The sequence below is a fragment of the Arachis hypogaea genome, chromosome 11 (assembly GCF_003086295.3).
Source record: "Arachis hypogaea cultivar Tifrunner chromosome 11, arahy.Tifrunner.gnm2.J5K5, whole genome shotgun sequence".
NCBI lineage: Eukaryota > Viridiplantae > Streptophyta > Magnoliopsida > Fabales > Fabaceae > Arachis > Arachis hypogaea.
Window position 1 is genome coordinate 45,667,237 of NC_092046.1, and position 19,159 is coordinate 45,686,395.

The window sequence follows — 19,159 nt, forward strand, 5'->3', positions numbered from 1 at the left end:
GAAGCATTGTCACCACATCAATATAATTAAGCTAAGTTCAAGGATAAATTCGAAACTCATGTACTTCTTGTTCTTTTGAATTAAAACAGTTTTTATTTTAAGAGAGGTGATGGATTCATAGGACATTCATAACTCTAAGACAAAGTTACTAACTACTAATGATCATGTAATGAAGACACAAACATAGATAAGCACATAACATAGAAAACGAAAAACAGAGGAAATAAGAACAAGGAATGAATCCACCTTAGTGATGTCCTTGAGCTCTTCTATGTCTCTTCCTTGCCTTGGCTGCTCCTCCTTCATTGCTTTTAGATCTTCTCTGATTTCATGAAGGATGATGGAGTGCTCTTGATGTTCCACCCTTAGTTGCTTCCAATAATTGTGTGGAAGAAAATGTATCCCCTGAGGTATCTCAGGGATCTCTTGATTTGCAGTCAAATGTTCTACCACTGAGCTATAGACCCTTGATGGAAGCTTTTGTCTTCTCTTTCCTCTTTCTAGAGGTTTCTCTGGCCTTAGGTGCCATCAATGGTTATGGAAAAAACAAAAAAGCTATGCTTTTACCACACCAAACTTAGAATGTTGCTCGCCCTCCAGCAAAAGAAGAAAGAATAGAAGAATAAGAAGAAGATATGGAGGAGATGGATGGGAATGTGTATTCGGCCATATGGGTGGGATTGGGTGGGAGAGAGATGTTGAATTTTGAAGGTAGTGGGTGTATGGATGTGAGTGGTAAATGGAAAGTAGAAGGGATGATCATGAATGAGAAGAGAGATGATGAGGTAGGTGGGGGTACTGTGGGGTCCACAGATCCTGAGGTGTCAAGGCATTTACATCCCTGCACCAATTTAGGCATGTAAAATGCCCTTGCACACAACTCTGGGCGTTCAGCGCCAGGTTGGTGCCCATTTTGGGCGTTCAACGCCCCTTTGCTGCCATTTCTGGTGTTGAACGCCAGAACCATGCTTGTTCTGGGCGTTCAGCGCTAGGATGCTCCCATTCTGGGCGTTCAGCACCAGAACTATGCTCTGTTCTGGCGTTTGAACGCCAGACAGATGCTCCTCCAGGGTGTGATTTTTCTTCTGCTGTTTTTGATTCCGTTTTCAATTTTTATATTTATTTTGTGACTCCACATAATCATGAACCTAAGAAAACATGAAAAACAATAAAAATAAGAATTAGATAAACATTGGGTTGCCTCCCAACAAGCGCTTCTTTAATGTCAATAGCTTGACAGTGCGCTCTCATGGAGCCTCACAGATGTGCAGAGCTTTGTTGAGACTCTCCAACACCAAACTTAGAGTTTGGATATGGGAGTTCAACACCAAACTTAGAGTTTGGTTGTGGCCTCCCAACACCAAACTTAGAGTTTGACTGTGGGGGCTCTAATTGACTCTGCTTGGAGAGAAGCTTTTTCTGCTTCTTCTCCATAGTTGCAGAGGGAGATCCTTGAGTTTTGAATACAAGGGAGTTCTCATTCCATTGAAGGACTATTTCACCTCTGTCAACATCAATCACAGCTCTTGCTGTGGCCAAGAAAGGTCTTCCTAGGATGATGGATTCATCCTCTTCCTTTCCAGTATCCAGGACTATGAAATCAGTAGGTATGTAAAGGCCCTCAACCTTTACTAATACATCTTCTACTTGTCCATAAGCCTGTTTTCTTGAGCTGTCTGCCATCTCCAGTGAGATTTTAGCAGCTTGCACCCCATAGATTCCCAGTTTCTCTATTACAGAGAGGGGCATGAGGTTTATCCCTGAACCAAGGTCACACAGAGCCTTAAAGAGCATGGTGCCTATGGTACAAGGGATTATGAACTTTCCAGGATCCTGTCTCTTTTGAGGCAATGTCAGTTGATCCAGATCACTTAGTTCATTGATGAACAAGGGAGGTTCAACTTCCCAAGCATCAATGCCAAATAATTTGGCATTCAGCTTCATGATTGCACCAAGAAACTTGGCAGTTTGCTCTTCAGTGACATCCTCATTCTCTTCAGAAGAGGAATACTCATCAGAGCTCATGAAGGGCATAAGGAGGTTCAATGGGATCTCTATAGTCTCTAGATGAGCCTCAGAGTCCTTTGATTCCCCAGAGGGAAGCTCCTTATTGATCACTGGACGTCCCAGGAGGTCTTCCTCCTTGGGATTCACGTCCTCTCCTTTCCCCACAGGTTCGGCCATGGCACTTATGTCAATGGCCTTGCACTCTCCTTTTGGGTTCTCTTCTGTATTGCTTGGGAGAGTACTAGGAGGGATTTCAGTGATCCTTTTACTCAGCTGGCCCACTTGTGCTTCCAAATTTCTAATGGAAGACCTTGTTTCATTCATGAAACTTACAGTGGCCTTAGATAGATCAGAGACTAGATTTGCTAAATTAGAAGCATTTTGTCCAGAGTTCTCTGTCTGTTGCTGAGTTGATGATGGAAAAGGTTTGCTATTGCTAAACCTGTTTCTTCCACCATTGTTAAAGCCTTGTTGAGGCTTCTAATCCTTCCAGGAGAAATTTGGATGATTTCTCCATGTTGAGTTATAGGTGTTTCCATAAGGTTCACCTAAGTAATTCACCTCTGCTATTGCAGGGTTCTCAGGATCATAGGCTTCTTCTTCAGAAGATGCCTCTTGAGTACTGTTGGATGCAGCTTGCATTCCATGCAGACTCTGAGACATCATATTGACTTGCTGAGTCAATATTTTATTCTGAGCCAATATGGCATTCAGAGTATCAACTTCAAGAACTCCCTTCTTCATAGGCGTCCCATTACTCACAGGATTCCTTTCAGAAGTGTACATGAACTGGTTATTAGCAACCATGTCAATGAGTTCTTGAGCTTCTGCAGGCGTTTTCTTTAGGTGAATGGATCCACCTGTAGAGGTGTCCAGTGACATCTTTGATAGCTCAGATAAACCATCATAGAATATATCCAGGATGGTCCATTCTGAAAGCATGTCAGAAGGACACTTTTTGGTCAACTGTTTGTATCTTTCCCAAGCTTCATAGAGGGATTCACCTTCTTTCTGTCTGAAGGTTTGAACATCAGCTCTAAGCTTGCTCAACTTTTGAGGAGGAAAGTACTTGGCTAAGAAAGCCGTGACCAGCTTATCCCAAGAGTTCAGGCTGTCTTTGGGTTGAGAATCCAACCATAATCTAGCTCTGTCTCTTACAGCAAAAGGGAAAAGCATGAGCCTGTAGACTTCAGGATCTATTCCATTAGTCTTAACAGTATCACATATCTGCAAGAATTCAGTTAAGAACTGAAAAGGATCTTCAGATGGAAGTCCATGAAACTTGCAGTTCTGCTGCATCAGAGAAACTAATTGAGGTTTCAGCTCAAAGTTGTTTGCTCCAATGGCAGGAATGGAGATGCTTCTTCCATGTAAATTGGAATTAGGTGCAGTAAAGTCACCAAGCATCCTCCTTTCATTATTATTATTTTCGGCTGCCATCTCCTCTGCTTGTTCGAAAATTTTTGAAAGGTTTTCTCTGGATTGTTGTATTTTAGCTTCTCTTAATTTTCTCTTTAGAGTCCTTTCAGGTTCTGGATCTGCTTCCACAAGAATGTTCTTATCCTTGCTCCTGCTCATATGACAAAGAAGAAGGCACAGAAAAATAATAATAATAATAATAGAGATCCTTTATACCACAGTATAGGGATCCCTTTATGAGTGGAAGAAAAGAGGGAGAGACAAAAAATGTGATGTAAAGGAAGAAACACAACTGTACCAATGGAAGAGATGTGAGATGAGATGTTAGGATATGAATGAATAAATAGAATAGGATGGGGGGGTATAATTTTCGAAAATTATTTTGAAAAAGAGTTAGTGATTTTTGAAAAATGGTTTTTGAAAAATGTTAAAAAAAAATTTTTTTTTTCGAAAATTTTTTGAAATAAAAATAAAAATAATTAGTTAATTAAAAAGAAGTTTTTGAAAAAGAGAGAAGATATTTTCGAAAATTAGAGAGAGAGAGTTAGTTAGGTAGTTTTGAAAAAGTTAAGAAACAAACAAAAAGTTAGTTAGTTAGTTGAAACAAATTTTGAAAAGGTAAGAAGTTAGGAATTTAGAAAGGATATTTTGAAAAGATATTTTTGAAAAAGATAAGATGAGAGGATATTTTTTTAAAAAGATATGATAGAAATTAGTTTTGAAAAAGATTTGATTTTTAAAATCACAATTAATGACTTGATTCACAAGAAATCACAAGATATGATTCTAGAACTTAAAGTTTGAATCTTTCTTAACAAGCAAGTAACAAACTTCAAATTTTTGAATCAAAACATTAATTGATCATGTTATTTTCGAAAATTTGATTTAAAAATAGGAAAAAGATTTTTGAAAAATATTTTTGGAATTTTCGAAAATAACTAATAATTTTGAAAAAGATTTGATTTTTGAAAAAGATTTTGAAAAAGATAAGATTTTCAAATTTGAAAATTTGATTTGACTCATAAGAAACAACTTGATTTTAAAAATTTTTGAAAAAGTCAATCCAAATTTTCGAATTTGATGAGAGAAAAAGGAAAAGATATTTTTTTATTTTTGAAATTTTTTTATGAAAAACATGAAAATTATGCAATGCATGAAATTTTTAGATCAAAACAATGAATGCATGCATGAATGATATGAATGTCAAGATGAACACCAAGAACACTATGAATGTCAAGATGAACATCAAGAACATAATTTTGAAAAATTTTTAATGCAAAGAAAACATGCAAGACACCAAACTTAGAATTCTTTAATGCTTACGCACGAAGAATTCAAGAATGCATATGATAAACATGAAAAGACACAAAACAAAAAATCATCAAGATCAAACAAGAAGACTTACCAAGAACAACTTGAAGATCATGAAGAACACTATGAATGCATGAATTTTCGAAAAACGCAAGATGCACATGCAATTGACACCAAACTTATTATATGACTCAAGACTCAAACAAGAAACAGAAAAATATTTTTGATTTTTATGATTTTCTAATTTTTTTTGGATTTTTTCGAAAATTATATGAAAAAGGAAAATAAGGATTCCAAAATTTTTAATATGAATTCCAGGAATCTTGCCATGTTAGTCTAAAGTTTCAGTCCAGGAATTAGACATGGCTCACTAGCCAGCCAAGCTTTCAATGAAAGCTCCAGTCCAAAACACTAGACATGGCCAATGGCCAGCCAAGCTTTAGCATGTAACTCAGATATGACATGTCTGACATACTCATTACCAAAGGAATAGACATGGCTTTACAGCCAGCCAGGCTTCACATGCTTCATGAAACACTAGAATTCATTCTTAAAAATTTTGAATAAATTTTTGAAAACATTTTTATTTTTTTCGAAAACAAGAGAAATTTTTTTTGAAAATATTTTTGAAAGATTTTTGAAAAAGTTTTGAAAAATAAAATAAAAAGAAAATTACCTAATCTGAGCAACAAGATGAACCGTCAGTTGTCCAAACACAAACGATCCCCGGCAACGGCGCCAAAAACTTGGTGTTGTTGCCGGATCAAAAGGGAATCTGGCACTGATGTTACCGGACCAAAAGCTTGCCGAAAACTCAAACAATCCCCGGCAACGTCGCCAAAAACTTGGTGCACGAAATTGTGATCTCCAGGCTCGAACAAATCCTGGTAATGGCTCCAAAGCTTAGTGCTCTGATCTTAATTCATAATTGTCACAACTTCGATACAACTAACCAGCAAGTGCACTGGGTCGTCCAAGTAATACCTTACGTGAGTAAGGGTCGAATCCCACGGAGATTGTTGGTATGAAGCAAGCTATGGTCACCTTGCAAATCTCAGTCAGGCAGATATAAAGTGATAATGGTGTTTCGAATATTATATAATAAAATAGGGATAGAGATACTTATGTAATTCATTGGTAGGAATTTCAGATAAGCGAATGGAGATGCTTTTTGTTCCTCTGAACCTCCACTTTCCTGCTATCTTCATCCAATCTGTCTTACTCCTTTCCATGGCTGGCTGTATGCAAGGGCATCACCGTTGTCAGTGGCTACATCCCCTCCTCTCAGTGAATAATATGCTCACGCACCCTGTCACGGCACGGCTATTCATCTGTCGGTTCCCGATCATGCTGGAATAGGATTCACCCTCCTTTTGCGTCTGTCACTAACGCCCAGCACTCGCGAGTTTGAAGCTCGTCACAGTCATTCAATCATTGAATCCTACTCAGAATACCACAGACAAGGTTTAGACCTTTCGGATTCTCTTGAATGCCGCCATCATTCTAGCTTACGCCACGAAGATTCTGGTTAGGAGATCTAAGAGATACTCATTCTAGCTTAATTCATGTAGAATAGAAGTGTTTGTCAGGCACGCGTTCATAAGGGAGAAGGATGATGAGCATCACACATAATCATCACCTTCATCACGTTCTTGGGTGCGAATGGATATCTTAGAAGCGAAATAAGAAGAATTGAATAGAAAACAGTAGTACTTGCATTAATCTTTGAGGAACAGCAGAGCTCCACACCTTAATCTATGGAGTGTAGAAACTCTACCGTTAAAAATACATAAGTGAAGGTCCAGGCATGGCCGAGATGGCCAGCCCCCTAAAACGTGATCAAAGGATCATAAGGTAATCCAAAGATGCCTAATACAATAGTAAGAGGTCCTATTTATAATAAACTAGCTACTAGGGTTTACATGAGTAAGTATTTGATGTATAAATCCACTTCCGGGGCCCACTTGGTGTGTGTTTGGGCTGAGCTTAAGTGTTGCACGTGCAGAGGCCATTTGTGGAGTTGAACGCCAGTTTTTGTGCCAGTTTGGGCGTTCAACTCTTGTTTTGGATCCTTTTCTGGCGCTGGACGCCAGATTTGGGCAGAAGGCTGGCGTTGAACGCCAGTTTACGTCGTCAATTCTTGGCCAAAGTATGGACTATTATATATTGCTGGAAAGCCCTAGATGTCTACTTTCCAAAGCAATTGGAAGCGCGCCATGTCGAGTTCTGTAGCTCCAGAAAATCCACTTTGAGTGCAGGGAGGTCAGAATCCAACAGCATCAGCAGTCCTTTTTCAACCTCTGAATCTGATTTCTGCTCAAGTCCCTCAATTTCAGCCAGAAAATACCTGAAATCACAGAAAAACACAAAAACTCATAGTAAAGTCCAGAAATGTGAATTTAACATAAAAACTAATGAAAACATCCCTAAAACTAACTAGATCCTACTAAAAACATACTAAAAACAATGCCAAAAAGCATATAAATTATCCGCTTATCAAGTGCTCTTGGTGTTCCACCCTTAGTTGTCCCTTGTTGGAACTTAATTCTCCTAGGGAGGTGTTGATTTGCTCCCAATAGTTTTGTGGAGGAAAGTGCATCCCCTGAGGTATCTCAGGGATTTCATGGTGAGGAATTTCCTCATGCTCTTGTTGAGGTCCATGATATCTTGTTTGCTCCATCCTTTTCTTAGTGATGGGCTTGTCCTCTTCAATGAGGATGTCTCCCTCAATATCAATCCCAGCCGAATTGCATAGGTGGAAGATGAGGTGAGGAAAGGCTAACCTTACCAAAGTGGAAGACTTGTCAGCCACCTTATAAAGTTCTTGAGGTATAATCTCATGAACTTCCACTTCCTCCCCAATCATGATACTATGGATCATGATTGCCCGGTCTATAGTAACTTCAGACCGGTTGCTAGTAGGAATGATTGAGCGTTGAATAAACTCCAACCATCCTCTAGCTACAGGCTTAAGGTCCAGTCTTCTCAATTGAACTGGCTTGCCTCTTGAGTCAACTTTCTATTGAGCTCCTTCCACACATATGTCCATGAGAACTTGGTCCAACCTTTGATCAAAGTTGACCCTTCTAGTGTAGGGGCGTCCGTTTTCTTGCATCATTGGCAAGTTGAACGCCAACCTTACATTTTCCAGACTGAAATCTAAGTAATTCCCCCGAACCATTGTAAGCCAATTCTTTGGATTCGGGTTCACACTTTGATCATGGTTCCTAGTGATCCATGCATTTGCATAGAACTCTTGAACCATTACGATCCCGACTTGTTGAATAGGATTAGAGAGAACTTCCCATCCTCTTCTTCGGATCTCATGTCGGATCTCCGGATACTCATTCTTTTTGAGCTTGAAAGGAACCTCAGGGATCACTTTCTTCTTGGCCACAACTTCATAGAAGTGGTCTTGATGGACCATTGAGATGAATCTCTCCATCTCTCATGACTCAAAGGTGGAAGCAATTGCCTTCCCTTTCCTCTTTCTTGAGGTTTCTCTGGCCTTAGGTGCCATTAATGGTTATGGAAAAAAAAACAATGCTTTTACCACACCAAACTTAAAATGTTTGCTCGTCCCCAAGCAAAAGAAGAAAGAAAGAAGGAGAAGAAGAATAAAAATGGAGGAGAGAGAGAGAGGTGTGTATTCGGCCAAGGGAAAGAAGAAAGGGTTGCGTTGTGTGAAAATGAAGAAGGAATGAAGGGTTTATATAGGAGTGTGGGGGAGGTTTAGGGTTCGGCCATTAGGGTTGGGTTTGGGAGGGAAAAGAGTTTGAATTTTGGAGGTAGGTAGGGTTTTTGGGGAAGAGAGGATGGATGTGAGTGGTGAAGAGGTGATGGGGAAGAGTGATTGAGGTGATTGGTGAGGGGTATTTGTGGAAGAGAGTTATGAAAAGGTGTGAAGAGGGGAGAAGAAAAGGTGGGGATCCTGTGGGGTCCACAGATCCTGAGGGGATCCTGTGGGGTCCACAGATCCAGTGGGTCAAGGAATTAACATCCCTGCTCTAATTAGGCGTGTAAAACGCCCTTAGCATGCATGTCTAGCGTTAAACGCCAGCTTGCTGCTTGTTTTTGGCGTTAAATGCCCAAATGTAGCCTGTTTCTGGCGTTTAACGCCACTTCCATGCTCTGTTCTGGCGTTAAACGTCAGTCTGGTGCTTGTTTCTGGCGTTTAACGCCAGCTTGATGCTTGTTTCTGGCGTTTAAACGCCAGAATGCTCTTCCTCCAGGGTGTGCTATTTTTTATGCTGTTTTTTCATTTTGTTTTTTATTTTTTAGTAGTTTTTGTGACTCCACATGATCATCAACCTAAAAAAACATAAAATAACAATAGAAAATAAATAGATATAATTAAATAACATTGGGTTGCCTCCTACAAGTGCTTCTTTAATGTCAATAGCTTGACAGTGAGCTCTCATAGAGCCTCACAGATAATCAGAGTATTGTTGGGACCTCCCAACACCAAACTTAGAGTTTAACTGTGGGGACTTTGGTTGACTTTGCAGTGAGAGAAGCTTTTCATGCTTACTCTCCATGGTTACAGAAGGAGATCCTTGAGTTTTAAACACAAGGTTGTCCTCATTCAGTTGAAGGACCAATTCTCCTCTGTCCACATCAATCACAGCTCTTGCTGTGGCTAGGAAGGGTCTTCCAAGGATGATGGATTTATCCTTATCCTTTCCAGTGTCTAGGATTATGAAATCAGCAGGGCCTTCAACCTTTACTAACACATCCTCTACTTGTCCATAAGCCATTTTCATGGATTTGTCTGCCATCTCTAATAAGAAATTGGCAGCCTGTACCTCAAAGATTCCTAATTTCTCCATTACAGAGAGTGGCATTAAGTTTATGCCTGATCCCAGGTCACATAGAGCCTTCTCAAAGGTCATGCTGCCTATGTTACAGGGAATTAGGAATTTACCAGGATCCTGTTTCTTTTGAGGTAGAGTTTGTTGAACCAAGGCATTTAGTTCCTTGATGAGCAATGGAGGTTCATCCTCCCAAGTCTCATTACCAAATAATTTGGCATTCAGCTTCATGATTGCTCCTAAATATTGAGCAACTTGCTCTTCAGCAATGTCTTCATCTTCTTCAGAAGATGAATAGTCATCAGAGCTCATGAATGGTAAAAGAAGGTTCAATGGAATCTCTATGGTCTCTAGATGGCCTTAGATTCTTTTGGTTCCTTAAAGGGAAACTCCTTATTAGTTAGTGAACTTCCCAGGAGGTCTTCCTCACTAGGATTCACGTCCTCCTCCTCCTCTTTGGGTTCGGCCACACCAAGTAAGGTAATGGCCTTGCACTCTCTTTTTGGATTCTCTTCTGTATTGCTTGGGAGAGTACTAGGAGGGATTTCAGTGACTCTTTTACTCAGCTAGCCTACTTGTACCTCCAAATTTCTAATGGAGGACTTTGTTTTATTCATGAAACTTAAAGTGGCCTTAGATAGATCAGAGACTATATTTGCTAAGCTAGATGGATTCTGCTCAGGACTCTCTGTCTGTTGCTGAGTAGATGATGGAAAAGACTTGCTATTGCTAAACCTGTTTCTTCCACCATTATTAAAGCCTTGTTGAGGCTTTTGTTGATCATTCCATGAGAAATTTGGATGATTTCTCCATGAGGGATTATAGGTGTTTCCATAGGGTTCACCCATGTAATTCACCTCTGCTATTGCAGGGTTCTCAGGATCATAAGCTTCTTCTTCAGAAGATGCCTCTTGAGTACTGTTGGATGCAGCTTGCAATCCATTCAGACTCTGAGAAATCATATTGACTTGCTGAGTCAATATTTTATTCTGAGCCAATATGGCATTCAGAGTATCAATTTCAAGAACTCCATTCCTCTGAGGCGTCCCATTACTCACAGGATTCCTTTCAGAAGTGTACATGAACTGGTTGTTTGCAACCATGTCAATGAATTCCTGAGCTTCTACAGGTATTTTCTTTAGGTGAATGGATCCACCTGTAGAATGGTCCAATGACATCTTTGATAATTCAAACAGACCATCATAGAATATATCCAGGATGGTCCATTCTGAAAGCATGTCAGAAGGACATTTTTTGGTCAGTTGCTTATATCTCTCCCAAGCTTCATAGAGGGATTCACCTTCTTTCTGTTTGAAGGTTTGAACATCCACTCTAAGCTTGCTAAGCTTTTGAGGAGGAAAGAACTTGGCTAAGAAAGCCGTGACCAGCTTATCCCAAGAGTTCAGGCTATCTTTAGGTTGAAAGTCCAACCATATTCTAGCTCTGTCTCTTACAGCAAACGGGAAAAACATAAGCCTGTAGACCTCGGGATCAACTCCATTGGTCTTAACAGTATCACAGATCTGCAAGAATTCAGTTAAGAACTGAAAAGGATCTTCTGATGGAAGTCCATGAAACTTGCAATTCTGTTGCATCAGAGAAACTAATTGAGGCTTTAGCTCAAAATTGTTTGCTCCAATGGCAGGGATTGAGATTCTTCTTCCATGTAAATTGGAATTTAGTGCAGTAAAGTCACCAAGCATCTTCCTTGCATTGTTATTATTTTTGGCCATGTCTCCTTCTTTTTTGAAAATTTCTGTCAGATTTTCTCCAAAGAGTTGTGCTTCAGCTTCCCTTAGTTTCCTCTTCAGAGTCCTTTCAGGTTCAAGATCAGCTTCAACAAGAATGTTCTTATCCTTATTCCTTCTCATATGAAAAAGAAGAAAACAGAAAAGAAGAGGAATCCTCTATGTCACAGTATAGAGATTCCTTTATGTGAGTAGAAGAAGAAAAGAAATTCGAACACAGAAAGAGGGAGAGGGTTCGAATTTTTAAGAAGAAGAGAAGTGTTAGTAGATAAATAAATAATTAGAAGGAGATGAGAGAAGGAAGAATTCAAAAATTAAATAAAATAAAATAAAAATATTTTTGTTTTCAATTTAAAATTAAAGTTAAAATTCGAAAATATGAAAAAGAATAAAATTAAGATTAAAATTTAAAATAATTAGTTAATGAAAAGAAATTTTGAAAAAGAGGTTAGTGATTTTTGAAAATTAGAGAGAGAAAATTAGTTAGGTAATTTTGAAAAAGATAAGAATCAAACAAAAAGATAAGATTAATTGAAAAAGATTTGAAAATCAATTTTGAAAAGATAAGAAGTTAGAAAATATTTTGAAATTGATTTTGAAGAAGATATAATTGAAATTTATTTTGAAAAAGATTTGAAAAAGAAATTTAAAAAGATTTGATTTTGAAAATTAAAGTTGATTACTTGACTAACAAGAAACAAAAATATATGATTTTAAGATTTAAAGATTGAACCTTTCTTACTAGGCAAGTAACAAACTTAAAATTTTTGAATCAATCACATTAATGGTTAGCATTAATTTCAAAAATATGAAATAGAAATAAGAAAAAGATTTTGAAAATCAATCTAAAATTTTCGAAAATATGAAAGAAAAAATGAGAAAGATTTGAAAAAGATAGAATTTTTAAATTGAAAATTTGATTTAACTCATAAGAGACAACTAGATTTTAAAAATTTTTGAAAAAGTCAACTCAAATTTTCGAATTTTATGAGAAGAAAAAGGGAAAGATATTTTTTTGATTTTTGAATTTTTAATGATGAAAGAGAAAAACAATAAAAAGACTCAAAACATGAAAATTATGAATCAAAACACATAATGCATGCAAGAGCACTTTGAATGTCAAGATGAATACCAAGAACTTATTTTTTGAAATTTTTAAGAAAAGAAAAATATGCAAGACACCAAACTTAGAAATTTTCAAACTTTAGACACTAACAAATTGAAAATGCATATGAGAAACAACAAAAGATACAAAACAAGAAAATATGAAGATCAAACAAGAAGACTTGTTAAGAACAACTTGAAGATCATGAAGAACACATGCATGAGTTTTCGAAAAATGCACAAATTTTAAAAACATGCAATTAACACCAAACTTAAATTTTGACACAAGACTCAAACAAGAAACACAAAATTATTTTTGGTTTTTATGATTTTATTAAAAAAAATTTGAATTTTTCAAAAATTATTTTAAAAAAGAAAAATAAGGATTTCAAAATTTCTAATGAGAATTCCAGGAATCATTCAATGTTAGTCTAAAGCTCCGGTCTAGGAATTAGACATGGCTCACTAGCCAGCCAAGCTTTCAGTGAAAGCTCCGGTCCAAAACACTAGACATGGCCACTGGCCAGCCAAGCTTTAGTAGATACAAATCAGGCATACAACAGCTGAATTGATGAGAGTCCACGGACTCTTGTGATGATAAGTGGAAGCCTCAGTCCAAAAATTTAGACATGGCTTGACAGCCAGCCAGGCTTCAACAAATCATGAAGAAACTCTAGAATTCATTCTTAAAAATTCTGAAGAACATAGAATAATTTATTTTTATTAATTTTTTTTGAAAATTTTTTTCGAAAATAAAAAGAATAAAAACAAAAACTTAAAATTAAAATAAAATTACATAATCTGAGCAACAAGATGAACCGTCAGTTGTCAAAACTCGAACAATCTTCGGCAACGGTGCCAAAAAATTGGTGTGTACTTGGGCTGAGCATTGAAGCTTTCACATGTAGAGGTCTTCCTTGGAGTTAAACGCCAGTTTGTAACTTGTTTCTGGCGTTTAACTCTGCTTTGCAACCTGTGTTCTGGCGTTTAACTCCAGAATAGGACAGAGAGCTGGCGTTGAACGCCAGTTTGCGTCATCTAAACTCAGACAAAGTATGGACTATTATATATTGTTGGAAAGCCCTAGATGTCTACTTTCTAACGCAATTGAGAGCGTGCCATTTAGACTCCTGTAGCTCCAGAAAATCCACTTTTAGTGCAGGGAGGTCAGAATCCAACAGCATCTGCAGTCCTTCTTCAGCCTCTGAATCAGATTTTTGCTCAAGTCCCTCAATTTCAGCTAGAAATTACCTGAAATCACAGAAAAACACACAAACTCATAGTAAAGTCTAGAAATGTGATTTTTATTTAAAAACTAATAAAAATATACTAAAAACTAACTAAATCATACTAAAAACTATGTAAAAACAATGCCAAAAGGCGTATAAATTATCTGCTCTTCACTAAGCAAAAGGCAATTGAGAAAATATTTGGTGGATGGAAAGATTCTTATGAAGCTTTGCCCACATGGTTTGAAGCAATGGTAGCAAAAGAACCATTAGCAGCCATTGAGTACGAAACTGCATATGCCTACCAAGGGGATGAGTTAGTGCAGGATATTCAGGTTCTGACGTGAGTCTCTTGGGCTTTCTATCCTTGCATTAAAGCATTCAGAAGCTGCAAACCATTAGTACAAGTAGACAGCTGATGAGCGGATAATTTATACGCTTTTTGGCATTGTTTTTAGTATGTTTTTAGTATGTTTTAGTTAGTTTTTATTATATTTTTATTAGTTTTTAAATAAAAATCACATTTCTGGACTTTACTATGAGTTTGTGTATTTTTCTATTATTTCAGGTATTTTCTGGCTGAAATTGAGAGACATGAGCAAAAATCTGATTCAGAGGCTGAAAAATGACTGCAGATGCTATTGGATTCTGACCTCTATGCACTCGAAGCGGATTTTCTGGAGCTACAGAAGCCCAATTGGCACGCTCTCAATTTCGTTGGAAAGTACTATTGTTTTTCTATTCAATTCATGCCTACTTCTTCTCTAAGATATCCATTCGTTCTTCAACATGATGAATGTGATGATCCGTGACACTCATCATCATTCTCACCTATGAACACGTGCCTGGCAACTACCTCTGTTCTACTTGCAATAGCTTGAGTGCGTATCTCTTAGCCTCCTGGTTCATGACGCATGGTTGCCTCGCCTGACAACCGAGCCTTCCATTCCATGAGATCAGAACCTTCATGGTATAGGCTAGAATTATTGGCGGCCATTCCTGAGATCCGGAAAGTTTAAACCTTGTCTGTGGTATTCCGAGTAGGATCTGGGAAGGGATGACTGTGACGAGCTTCAAACTCGCGAGTGTTGGGCGTAGTGACAGACGCAAAAAGATCAATGGATCCTATTCCAACATGATCGAGAACCAACAGCTGATTAGCCGTGCGGTGGCAGCGCATTTAGAACATTTTCACTGAGAGGATGGGAGGTAGCCATTGACAACAGTGAAACCTAACATAAGCTTGCCATGGAAAGGAGTATGAATGATTGGAAGAAGGCAATAGGAAAGTAGAGGTTCAGAAGGAACAAAGCATCTTCATACGCTTATCTGAAATTCTCACCAATGAATTACATAAGTATCTCTATCTTTATTTTATGTTTTATTCATCTTCTAATTATCAATTCTCCATAACCACTTGAATCTGCCTGACTGAGATTTACAAGATGACCATAGCTTGCTTCAAGCCGATAGTCTTCGTGGGATTGACCCTTACTCACGTAAGGTTTATTACTTGGACGACCCAGTGCACTTGCTGGTTAGTTGTGCGGAGTTGTGATAAAGAGTTGAGATTACAATTGTGCATACCAAGCTATTGGTGCCATTGATGATCACAATTTCGTGCACCAAGTTTTTGGCGCCGTTGCCGGGGATTGTTCGAGTTTGGACAACTGACGGTTCATCTTGTTGCTCAGATTAGGTAATTTTATTTTAATTTTAAGCTTTTTATTTTCGAAAAATTTTCAAAAAAAAATTATTATTCTATGTTCTTCATAATTTTTAAGAATGAATTCTAGAGTTTCAAATGATGCTTTTATCATCACAGAAGCTAGTTGATTCCCATCAATTTGGCTGTTGTATGTCTGCTGAAGCTTGGCTAGCCATGTCTAATCTTTTTAGACTGAAGCTTTAGACTAACATTGCATGATTCCTGGAATTCTGATTAAAAATTTTGAGTTTAATTATTTTCTCTTTTTCAAAATAATTTTTGAAAAACCAAAAAAATTAATAAAATCATAAAAACCAAATTTTTATGTTTCTTGTTCGAGTCAAGTGTCAATTTTTAAGTTTGGTGTCAATTGCATGTCTTTATTCTTCTTGCATTTTTTCGAATATATGCATTATGTTCTTCATTGATCTTCAAGATGTTCTTGATGATTTCAGTACTCTGATCTTTAATTTCTCTTATTTTGTATCTTTTGTTGTTTCTTCCATGCATTTTTAAATTGTTATAGTCATTAGTATACAAACTTCTGAGTTTAGTGTCTTGCATGCATTGTTTATTTGATCTTAATTACATTTTTTTATTGTTGTTTCTCATCATTAAAAATTCAAAAAAAAATTCAAAATTGTGTCTTTTCAAGTCAGTAACACAGAGAATTGAAGATTCAGAACATTCAGCAGAGGAATCACACAGAAAAAGCTGGGCGTTCAAAACGCCCAGTGAAGAAGGAAAACTAGCGTTTAAATGCCAGCCAGGGTACCTGGCTGGGCGTTAAACGCCCAAAAAGGTAACATTTTAGGCGTTAAACGCCAGAATGCATGCCATTCTGGGCGTTTAATGCCAGGAGAACACTAGAGGGAAGATTTTGTTTTTAATTCAAATCTTTCTCAAATATTCATAATTTTTCAAAATCAAATTTTTTCAAATCATATCTTTTCAAAATCAATTTCTTTTCAATTTTTTATTTATTACTATTTTCAAAAATCCTTGCTACAATTAGTGATTTAATTCAAAATTTTCAAGTTGTTACTTGCCTATTAAGAAAGGATCAAAAGTTTTAATTCTAGAATCATATCTTTTAATTTCTTGTTGGTCAAGTAATCAACTTTAATTTTAAAAACTTTCTTCTTTTAAATTTGATTCTCAATCATATCTTCTCAATCATATCTTCTCAATCATGTCTTTTCAATCACATCTTTTTCAAAATTAAGTTTCAATCATATCTTTTTTATTTCTAATTTCAAAATCTTTTTTTTTTAAAAATCACTTAATTTCTTTCCCAATCTTAGTTTTCGAAAATCATTTACCAAATTTTCAAAATTTCCCTTAATTATTTCAAAATCTTTTTACTTTATTTTAAAAAAGTCTTCCCCTCTTCTCATATCCTTCTATTTATGGACTAACACTCCTCCTCAATGTGCAATTCGAACTCTATCCCTCTTGATAAGTTCGAATTCTTTCTTCTCTACCTTCTCCTTCTATTCTTCTTTACCTCTGACACCTTAAGGAATCTCTATACTGTGACATAGATGATTCCATATTTTCTTCTCCTCTCTTTTCATATGAGCAGGAGCAAGGACAAAGGCATTCTTGTTGAAGCTGATCCTGAACCTGAAAGGACCTTGAAGAGAAAGCTAAGATAAGCTAAAGTACAACTCTCTATAGAGGACCTAACAGAACTTTTCAAACAAGAAGAAGCCATGGCAGCCGAAAACAATAACAATGCCAACAATGCAAGGAATGTTCTTGGTGACTTTACTACACCTACCCCTGACTTCTATGGGAGAAGCATCTCAATCCCTGCCATTGGAGCAAACAACTTTGAGCTTAAGCCTCAATTAGTTTCTCTAATGCAACAGAATTGCAAGTTTCATGGACTTCCATTGGAAGATCCTCATCAGTTCTTAGCTGAATTCTTGCAAATCTGTGACACTGTCATGACCAATGGGGTTGATCCCGAGGTCTATAGGCTTATGCTTTTTCCCTTTGCTGTAAGAGACAGAGCTAGAACATGGTTGGATTCACAACCTAAAGAAAGCCTGAACTCTTGGGAAAAGCTAGTCAATGCCTTCTTGGCAAAGTTCTTTCCACCTCAAAAATTGAGCAAGCTTAGAGTGAAAGTCCAAACCTTCAGAAAGAAGGAAGGTGAATCCCTCTATGAAGCTTGGAAAAGATACAAGAAATTGATCAGAAGGTGTCCTTCTGACATGCTTTCAGAATGGAGCATCATAGGTATTTTCTATGATGGTCTATCTGAACTATCCAAGATATCATTGGACAGCTCTGCTGGAGGATCTCTTCATCTGAAGAAGACGCCTGCAGAAGCTCAGGAACTCATTGAAATGGTTGCAAATAACCAATTCATGTACACTTCTAAAAGGAATACTGTGAATAATGGGACAAATCAGAAGAAAGGAGTTCTTGAGATTAATACTCTGAATGCCATATTGGCTCAGAACAAAATATTGACTCAACAAGTCAATATGATTTCTCAGAGTCTGTCTGGAATGTAAGCAGCAACAGGCAGTACCAAAGAAGCTTCATCTAAAGAAGAAGCTTATGATCCTGAGAACCCAGCAATGGAAGAGGTGAATTACATGGGAGAATCCTATGGAAACACCTATAATCCTTCATGGAGAAATCATCCAAATCTCTCGTGGAAAGACGAATAGAGGCCTCAACAAGGCTTCAACAACAATAATGGTGGAAGAAATAGGTTTAGCAATAGCAAGCCTTTTCCATCATCTTCTCAGTAACAAACAGAGAATTCTAAGCAGAGCCACTCTGAATTAGCAACTGTAGTCTCTGATTTAATTAAAACCACTCAAAGTTTCATGACTGAAACAAGGTCCTCCACTAGAAATTTGGAGGCACAAATGGGTCAGCTGAGCAAGAAAGTTACTGAACTCCCTCCTAGTACTCTTCCGAGCAATACAGAAGAAAATCCAAAAGGAGAGTGCAAGGCCATCAACATTACCCACACGGCCGAACTTGGAGAGGAGGAAGAGGCAATGATTTTCACTGAGGAAGACCTCAATGGACTTTACTATGAGTTTGTGTATTTTTCTATAATTTCAGGTATTTTCTGGCTGAAATTGAGGGACATGAGCAAAAATCTGATTCAGAGGCTGAAAAAGGACTGCAGATGCTGTTGGATTCTGACCTCCATTCACTCGAAGCGGATTTTCTGGAGCTACAGAAGCCCAATTGGCACGCTCTCAATTGTGTTGGAAAGTAGACATCCTGGGCTTTCCAGCAATAAATAACAATTTATAGTTTGCAAGAGATTTGATGGTCCAAACTGGCGTTCCAAGTCAGCATAAAAATTCTGGCGTCAAAACGCCAGAACTGGCAGAAAAGCTGGCGTTAAACGCCCAAACTGGCACAAAAGCTGGCGTTTAACTCCAAGAAAAGTCTTTACATGTGAAAGCTTCAATGCTCAGCCCAAGCACACACCAAGTGGGCCCGAAAGAAGATTTCTACATTAATTACTTATTTCTGAAACCCTAGGCTACTAGTTCTCTATAAATAGGACCTTTTACTATTGTATTTTCATCTTGGTTCTTCTGGTTCTCTCTCTGGGGCCGAAGCCAATGATCACCATTATCACTTTTATATTTTCAACGGTGGAGTTTCTACACACCATAGATTAAGGTGTGGAGCTCTGCTGTTCCTCATGAATTAATGCAAAGTACTATTGTTTTTCTATTCAATTCATGCCTACTTCTTCTCTAAGATATCCATTCGTTCTTCAACATGATGAATGTGATGATCCGTGACACTCATCATCATTCTCACCTATGAACA

The 19,159-nt window shown here is 37.5% G+C and overlaps 2 non-coding genes across 2 annotated transcripts; both read left to right on the forward strand.

Annotated features, from left to right (window-relative positions):
* Positions 1-2,943: 2,943 nt before the first annotated feature.
* On the forward strand, positions 2,944-3,051 carry LOC112724564 (small nucleolar RNA R71). The gene has a single exon (XR_003163721.1). It is a non-coding gene; the product is annotated as a small nucleolar RNA R71 (small nucleolar RNA).
* A 7,729-nt stretch (positions 3,052-10,780) lies between these two features.
* Positions 10,781-10,888, forward strand: LOC112726124 (small nucleolar RNA R71). Its single transcript, XR_003165190.1, has one exon. It is a non-coding gene; the product is annotated as a small nucleolar RNA R71 (small nucleolar RNA).
* The last annotated feature ends 8,271 nt before the right edge of the window (positions 10,889-19,159 follow it).